An 8,731-nucleotide genomic window follows, 5' to 3' on the forward strand; every position below is an offset into this window, starting at 1 on the left:
ATTGTATGCCTGAGTTGGTGAACAATGAGACATCCCAGTCACATAAAAATGTATTTTCACTTTGTTCAATTTAGCACACAATGTTCTCTTAAAGCAAATTCAGGGGGGAAACTTTCTCTAGGTTTACTTACAATAAAGTTTTCATTTTTCTAGGACAAATACCTAAAAATCATGTGGTAATTGAATGTTTAACTTCATAGTAAACTGACAAAACTGGTAGTGATATTGTGATTTATAATAAAAAGTATATATTTAGTCTTTGACTCTTTTATGGCACAGAGCTCCTAAAGCCCTTGGAATTTCCTAACTGATAAGGGCAAAAAATATATTTTTTGTTATGATAATGATGTAAACTTTGGAAAGCCTCTAAGGAGGTGGGGGACCTGGTTGCCAGGACAGCCAATCTTCTGATTACAGGGTTGGAACTTCCAGTTTCACACCCTGATTTCCAGGGAGCGGGAGGAGATACAGATTGAGTTTAACCACTACTGGCCAATTATCGGTCAATCATGCCTTTGTAATGAAGCCTCCAAAAACCCAAAAGGAGGGAATTCAGAGAATTTCCAGGTTGGTGAAATTATGGAGGTGTTGGGAGAGTGGTGCTCCTGGAGAGAGCACGGAAGCTCTGCAGTATTTCCCCATTCCTTGCCCAATGTATCTCTTCCATCTGGCTATTCCTGAGTTATATATATTTTTTTAATGTAAATTGATTTATTTGTTTTTTCTTCTAGTTTTATTGAGATATAACTGACAAACAACGCTGTATAAGTTTCAGGGGTACAGCATAATGCTTTGATGTATATATCATTTAAAGATTACTATATAATTTTAGTGAACATCCATAATCTCACATAGATTAAAAATAAAAGGAAAAATTCCCTGTGATGAGAACTACTAGATTTACTCTCTTAACAAATTCCATGTATAACATACCAGTGTTAATTATATTTATCATACTGTACATTACATCCCTAGTGCTTATTTATCTGATAACTAGTAGTTTGTATCAAAAGTTTGTACTAAATATACCATCTTCATCAAATTCCCACACCCCAACTCCCCACTTCTGGTTACCATAAACTTGATCTCTTTTTTTATGAGTTTGTTTTAGTTTGTTTTTGAAGTATAATTGACTGAAAACACCATGTTAGTTCCTGTTGCATAACACAGTGATTACATAGCTCTATACTTTGCAATATGATCACTATGATAAGTCTAGTTATGATCTGTCACTATACAAAGATATTACATTAGAATTGACAATGTTTTCTACTCTATACATTTCATCCAGATGACTCATTCATTTTGTAACTGTAAATTTGTACCTCTTAATTTTCCTTACATATTTCTCTCCTTCCCCAGCCCCATCACATCTGACAACCACTTGTTTGTCCTCTGGATATATGACTCTTTCTGTTTTGTTATGTTTATTCATTCCTTTGGTTTTATAGATTCCACAAATAAGTGAAATCATATAGTATTTGTCTTTCTCTGATTTATTTCACTCAGCATAATACAGTATATGCCCATCCATGTTTTGACAAGTGGCAAGATTTCATTCTTTTTATGCCTAAGTAATATTTTATTATATACATATCTATATCACTATATATACATATATATGTATATATATGTATATATATGTATATATGTATATGTATATGTGTGTATATATATATATATATATATATATATATATATATATATATCACGTCTTCTTTATCCATTCATCACTTAGGTTGCTTCCATATCCTGGCTATTGTAAATAATGCTGAAATGAATATAAGACCGCATATATCTTTTCCAATTAGTTTTTCTCACTTTCTTCAAATAAACACCCAGAAGTAGAATTGCTGGATCATATTTTTAATTTATTTTTATTTTTTTTGAGTAATCTCCATACAGTTTTCCAATAGTAGCTGCATGGTTTTACGTTCCCATCAAGAGTACACGAAAGTTCCCTTTTCTCCACATCCTCAACATTTATTATTTCTTGCTTTTTGTGAAGACAGCCATTCTGAAATGTATGAGGTGATATCTCATTGTGGTTTTGATTTGATTTCCCTGATAATTAGTGATGTTGAGCCTCGTTTCGTATACTTGTTGCCCACATGTATGTTTTCTTCAAAAAAAAAAATCTATTCAGGTCCTCTGCTCATTTTTTAATTGAGTTTATTGTGTTTTTGATGTTGAGTTGTATGAGTTCTTTGTATATTTTGGATATTAACCCCTTATTAGATATATTGTTTGCAAATATCATCTCCCATTCAGTAGGCAGCCTTTTTGTTTTGTTGATAGTTTCCTTCTCTGGCAAAAGCCTTTTAGTTTGATGCAGTCCCATTTGTTAATTTTTTGCTTTTGTTTCCCTTGCCTGGGGAGACATATCCAAAAATTTATTGCTAAGACTGATGATGTCATAGAGTGTACTGCCTATGCTTTCTTCTAGGAGTTTTTTGGTTTCAGGTCTTACATTTAAATATCGAATCCATTTTGAATTTATTTTTGTATGTGGTGTGAGAAATTAGTCTATTTTGATTCTTTTACATGTGACTGTCCAGCTTTCTCAACACCATTTATTGAAGAGGCTGTCTTTCCCCCCATTGTATATCCTTGCTTCCTTTGTGTTAGATTATATAACCATATAAATGTGGGATGATTTCTGGGTTCTCAGTTCTGTTCCATTGATCTATGTGTCTGTTTTTGTGCTGGTACTGCATTGTTTGATTATTGTAGTTTTGTAGTATAGTTTGATATCAGGAAGAGTGACACCTCCAGCTTTGTTCTTTCTCAAGATTATTTTGGTTAATTGGGTTTGTGTGTGTGTGTGTTTCCATACAAATATTAAGATTCTTTGCTCTAGTTCTATGAAAAATGCCATTGGTATTTTGATAGAGATTGCATTGAATCTGTAGATTGCCTTGGGTAGTATGGTCCTTTTAACAATGTTAATTCTTCTAATTCCTGATTATGGTATATTTTTCCATTTGTTTGTGTCATCTTCAATTTCTTTCAACGGTGCCTTATAGATTCCTGAGTACAGGTCTTTTATCTCCTTAGTTAAATTTATTCCTGTTATGTTAGTCTTTGCATCTTACAAGGGATGCAGTTGTAAATGGGATTGTTTTATTAATTTCTCTTTAGTTGTTAGTGTATAGAAATGCAACTTTCTTTATATATTTTGTATCCTACAACTTTACTGAATGTATTGATAATTTCTAATAGTTTTTTGGTGACATCTTTAAGGCATATTGATGTAATTGGGGTGTTAATATCCCTTACTATTACTGTGCTATGGTCCATGTTATTCTTTATGTTTTTCCATATTTGCTTTCTGTATTTAGGGGTTCCTATGTTGGGTACATATATATTACAACGGTTATATATTCTTGTTAGATTGATTCCTCTAACATTATGTACTGTCCATTTTTGTCTCTTGTTACAGTTTTTGTTTTAAAGTCTATTTTGCCTGATATAAATATTGTTACCCAGCTTTATTTTCCTTTTCATTTGCATGGAATAAGTTTTTCCACTGCATCACTTTCAGTCTCTGTGTGTCTTTAGATCTGATGTGAGTCTCTTGTAGGTAGCATATACTTTTAACCCTTGACTAGGGGTTAAGTACACTGACACCCTGTATAGTCAAAAATCAATGTACAAATTTATTATTGGCCCCTCCATCCCACAGTTTCATATCTGTGGATTTTAAGAATTGCAAATCATACAGTATTGTAGTATTGTTTTTTTTTTGAAAAAACTTTGCATATACATTAATCCATGCAGCCATGTTGTTCAAGGGTCAACTGTATACAGGCCCTGTTTTTTTATCCATTCAACCACTCATGTCTTTTGATTGGATTATTTAATCCATTTACATTTAAAGTTATTATCTATTCGTATGTACTTATTGCCATTTTGTTCATATTTTCCGGTTGTTTTTTTTAAGTTCTTTTTGTTCCTTCTTCCTTTGCTCTCTTCCCTTGTGATTGGATGGTTACCTTAGTATTATGTTTGAATTCCTTTCTGTTTGTTGTGTGTGCATTTATTATAGGTTTTTGGTATTTTATATATATATATATATATATATATATATATATATATATATAATTATTTAGGTTGATGATTGCTTAAGTAGAATACATTCTAATAATACATTTTAACAATCCTGCATCCCCTACAATCCTACAATGTTTCATCATTTTTTTTGAGGTAGGTAATATCTTACATCTTGTTTTGTGTGTCTCTTAACTACTTAATGTGGATATAGATGATTTTTCTACTTTTGTATTTTAACCTCCTACTAGCTTTATAAGTGGTTGTTCAACCGCCTTTACTATATTTTTTGCTTTTTCCTATGAGATTTTTCCTTTTGTAATTTTTTTTATATTTCTAGTTATTTTCTTTTCTTTTCTGCTTAGAGAAGTCCCTTTAACATTTCATGTAAAGCCAGTAGAATGATTTCTTTTAGCTCTTGTTTGTCTATAAATCTCTTTCTCTCTTTCTAATCTGAATGATAACTTTATCAGGTACAGGATTCTTTGTTGTATGTTTTGTCCTTTCATCATTTTGAGTAAATTGTGGTCTGCAATGTTCCCCCTGAAAAGTCAGCTGACAGTCATATGGGAGTTCTCTTGTATGTAACTAGTTTGTTTATTTTGGTGTGTACGTGTTTTAAAATTCTCTGTTTATCTTTAATTCTGCCATATTAATTACAACATGTCTTGGTGTGGACCTCTTTTGGTTGATCTTGTTTGGGACTCTGTGCTTCCTGGACCTGAATGTTGGTTTCCTTTCCCAGGTTAAGGAAGTTTTCAGCTATTATTTCTTCAAACAAGTTCTCTGTCCTTTTCTCTCTCTTCTTCTTCTGGGGCCCTATAATGCAATGGTAGTGCACCTGATGTTGTCCTGGATGTCTCTTAAACTATCTTCATTTTTATTTTATTTTTATTTATTTTTGGTTGTGTCAGGTCTTAGTTGTGGTATGTGGGCTCTTTGTTGTGTGTGTGGGGGGGGGCTCTGTAGTTTGTGATACACAGCTCTAGTTGAGGTGCACAAGCTCAGTAGTTGTGGCACATGGGCTTAGTTGCCCTGTGACATGTGGGATCTTAGTTCTCTGACCAGGGATCAAACCAGTGTCCCATGCATTGTAAGGCAGATTCTTTACCACTGGATCACCAGGGAAGTCCCTGTCTTCATTTTTTTAATTTCTTTTTTTTTTCCTATTCAGCTTGCGTTATTTCCACTACTCTGTCTTCCAGTTTGCTGATACATTCGTCTGAGTTACCTAATCCCTGTTGATTGCTTCTAGAGTATTTTTAATTTTTGTTATTGCATCCTCAGCTCTCTCTGCTACTTTTTATGTTTTCTAACTCTTTGTTAAGCTTTTCACTGTGTTTGTCCATTCTTATGCCAAGTTTGTTGAGCATCTTTATGATCATTACCTTGAGCTTTTTATCAAGTGGATTGTTTGTCTCTACTTTGCTTATGTTTTTGTTTTTTTGTTTGTTTGTTTGTTTTTTCCCCCTGAGGCTTTGCCCTGTTTCTCTGTTTATAATGTATTCCTCTGTCTCCTAATTTTGCCCAATTCTTTGTTGTTTCTATGTATTAGGTAGGTCAGTTATGTTTCCTGATCTTATAGAAATAACCTTATGTAAGAGATGTCCAATGGGGCCCAGCCACATGTTCCATTCTGGTTGCCAGAGGTATACGTTCTAGGGGTCCCCCCTATGTGTGCTGTGTCATCCCTTTTGTTGTAGTGGGTTTAACTATTATGAGTACACTAGTAGGACAGGCTTGCTGCATGGCCCATGTGTCCTCAGTTCTGGTTCTGGCCTGCTGTTGAGCAGATGAGCCTCTGGTTTTAATAGGCTAGAGGTAGAACTCCAAAACGGGATTTATATTCACCAGTGTCCTCTCAGTAGCATGACCTCTCAGAGTGGTGACCGTGAGTATCTCTGTTTCTAGGGGGAGTCCAGTTGCCTCCTGCCTTTCTGGGAGGTTCTTCAAGATCAACAAGTGATTCTGACCCAGGCTCCTTTCAAATTACTTCTTTTTCCCTGGGTCTTGAAACATGTGAGTTTTGTGTGTGTGTGCTCTTGAAGATCAGAATTTTGTTTTTCACAACTCTATAGCTCTCCCATACACAAGCTTTGTTAGCCTTCAAAGTCAGATGCCCTGGGGACTTCTCATCCCAATGTGGGACACCTGGGCTGGGGAGCTCAATGTAGGGCTCATGCTCCTAACTCTCTGTGGAGAACCTCTGCAATTGTGATTATTCTCCCATTTTGGTTTGCCTTTTTTTGGGTGTGGGTCTTTACTATACCTTGCCTCCAGCCCTCATGTTATTTCTTCTTTATATCTTTAATTGTGGAAAATATTTTCTGTTTATCATCATGTTGTTTACAAAGATAGTTGCTCTATAAATAGTTTAAATTTTGCTGTGCCCCTGGGAGGAGGCAAACTCAGGGTCTTCCTACTCTGTCTTCTTGGCCACATCTCTGCTTCTGATACTTTTTTTTGCAAAGCAGAAGTTTTAATTTTGATAAAGTCAAGTTTATCAATTATTTATTTTATTGATTGTGCCCTTGATGTTGCATCTAAAAAGTTTTTTACACACTTAAGGCCATCTAGATTTTCTCCTGTATTATCTTCTAAGTGTTTTACAATTTTGCAATTTACATTTAGGACCATGATTCTTTTTTTTTTTTTTTTTGTGGTACACGGGCCCCTCACTGCTGTGTCCTGCTGCAGAGCACAGGCTCTGGACACACAGGCCCAGCGGCCATGGCTCATGGGCCCAGCTGCTCCACAGCACATGGGATCCTCCCAGACCGGGTCACGAACCCATAACCCCTGCATCGGCAGGCAGACCTCCAACCACAGTGCCACCAGGGAAGCCCAACCATGATTCATTTCGAGTTAATTTTTATGAGTGTGTAAGTTCTGTGTCTAGTTTCTTTCTTTTTTTAAATTTTTTTATGTGGATGTTCAGTTTTTCCAGCACCATCTGTTGAAGAGACTATCTTTTCTCCATTGTATTGTCTTTGCTCCTTTGTCAAAGATTATTTCACTATATTTACATGGGTATATTTCTGGGCTCTCTACTCTTGTTTTATCAATTGATTTGTCTTTTTTTTTTTTTTTTTTTTTTTTTTTTACCAATAGTACACTGTCTTTATTACTTTAGCTTTATAGTAAGTCTTGATATCAAGTAGCATCAGTTCTCCAACTTTGTTCTTCTCTGTCAATATTGTGTTGGCCCATATATTTCAATTTAGTTTACTTGTTTTCTTTCTGTTCAGTTTTGAGAGTTTTAAAATATTTTTGATACAAGTCTTTTCCCAGATATGTGATTTGCAAATATTTTCCTCTGGTACAATTTATCATATATAGTTTTTTTTTTTCTTTTCTAGTCATGCTTTTGGTGTCATATTTGGTGTCATATTTAAAAATTTAAGAATGTCATATTTTTGTCTAGCTTAAGGTCCTAAAGATGTTTTTTTTTTCCTATAAATGTGCCTAAAAGTGCAAAACTAGCCCTGTGAGGATGAAATCACTTAGGTGATTTCTCTGACTGTATATCTTGTAGATAAAAGGAGATGAAAGATGGCACCTCTGAATATAATTAGGTTAATATATCCTGGTTTACTTTTTTTCTGAATGTGTTTAAGTCATTAAAGAAAAAAATTAAATAAGGATATTCAATTCTATTCATGCAATGAGACTGGAAATTAATTTATTTTTTACATGGACAAAATATTATATACATATAGTGTAGAGTTGTACTCATGAATTTATAAATATTTGAGTACCCATTATGTGACAGGTATTGTGGAGGACATTAGTGATTAAAGTAAAAAGAAAAAAAATCCTTCCCTGCATGGAAAACCTTTTAGTGAAAAATAATATATAATATATGATCTACATCATATATCATATAGGTCATAATGTGATATATGATTCAAATCATATACCTTATAAATATATATATATATATGTATTTAATTACTTATTCAAAGGAAAGTGAAATAACAATTTATTGTTCCACTTGATGAGTCTATACCCTTAAGTCCTCTTGAGATGAGAGCTGTGAATCAGTTATTTCTTCTATAAATCTCAGTTTCCACATGATTCTGCTGATGCAAGCATCTCCTGAAATAACATAAGTCCAAGAATAAAAGCCATATTTTCCCTGTGTAATGGTTCTTTAATGCCAGGTAAGGACTTTGGTTGGTCAACTTTCTTAGGATTTTTCACTGATATACTTTCATTATACAGTTGACCCTTGAAAAATGTGAGGGTTAGGGGTGCTGATTCCCCATGCAGTAAAATATTAGAGTATAACTTTTTCTGTATCTGTATCTGTGGTTCCATATCCACCAACCATGGATCATGTAGTACTGTAATACATATATAGTGGAAAGAAATCCAAGTATAAGTGGACTTGTGCAGTTCAAACAAATGTTGTTCAAGGGTCACTGTATTCAATTTTTTACATACTTACAGTCCAATTCTAATGTATTCTGTAACACTATGACTTCAAATTGTATATAGAGTAAAATATTACTATTTTAATAAGGATGATAGGCACACATTACTAAACTATATTTATTATTTTAATATAAACACTACTTTATCACTTTTCATATTATCAAAGTAATTAAACAACCTGATTTTCATTCCAGAAAGGATTTGTGCCTGTGGACACAAATACTTATCACAGAATAGAATACAA

Source organism: Tursiops truncatus, chromosome 20, assembly GCF_011762595.2.
Source record: "Tursiops truncatus isolate mTurTru1 chromosome 20, mTurTru1.mat.Y, whole genome shotgun sequence".
NCBI lineage: Eukaryota > Metazoa > Chordata > Mammalia > Artiodactyla > Delphinidae > Tursiops > Tursiops truncatus.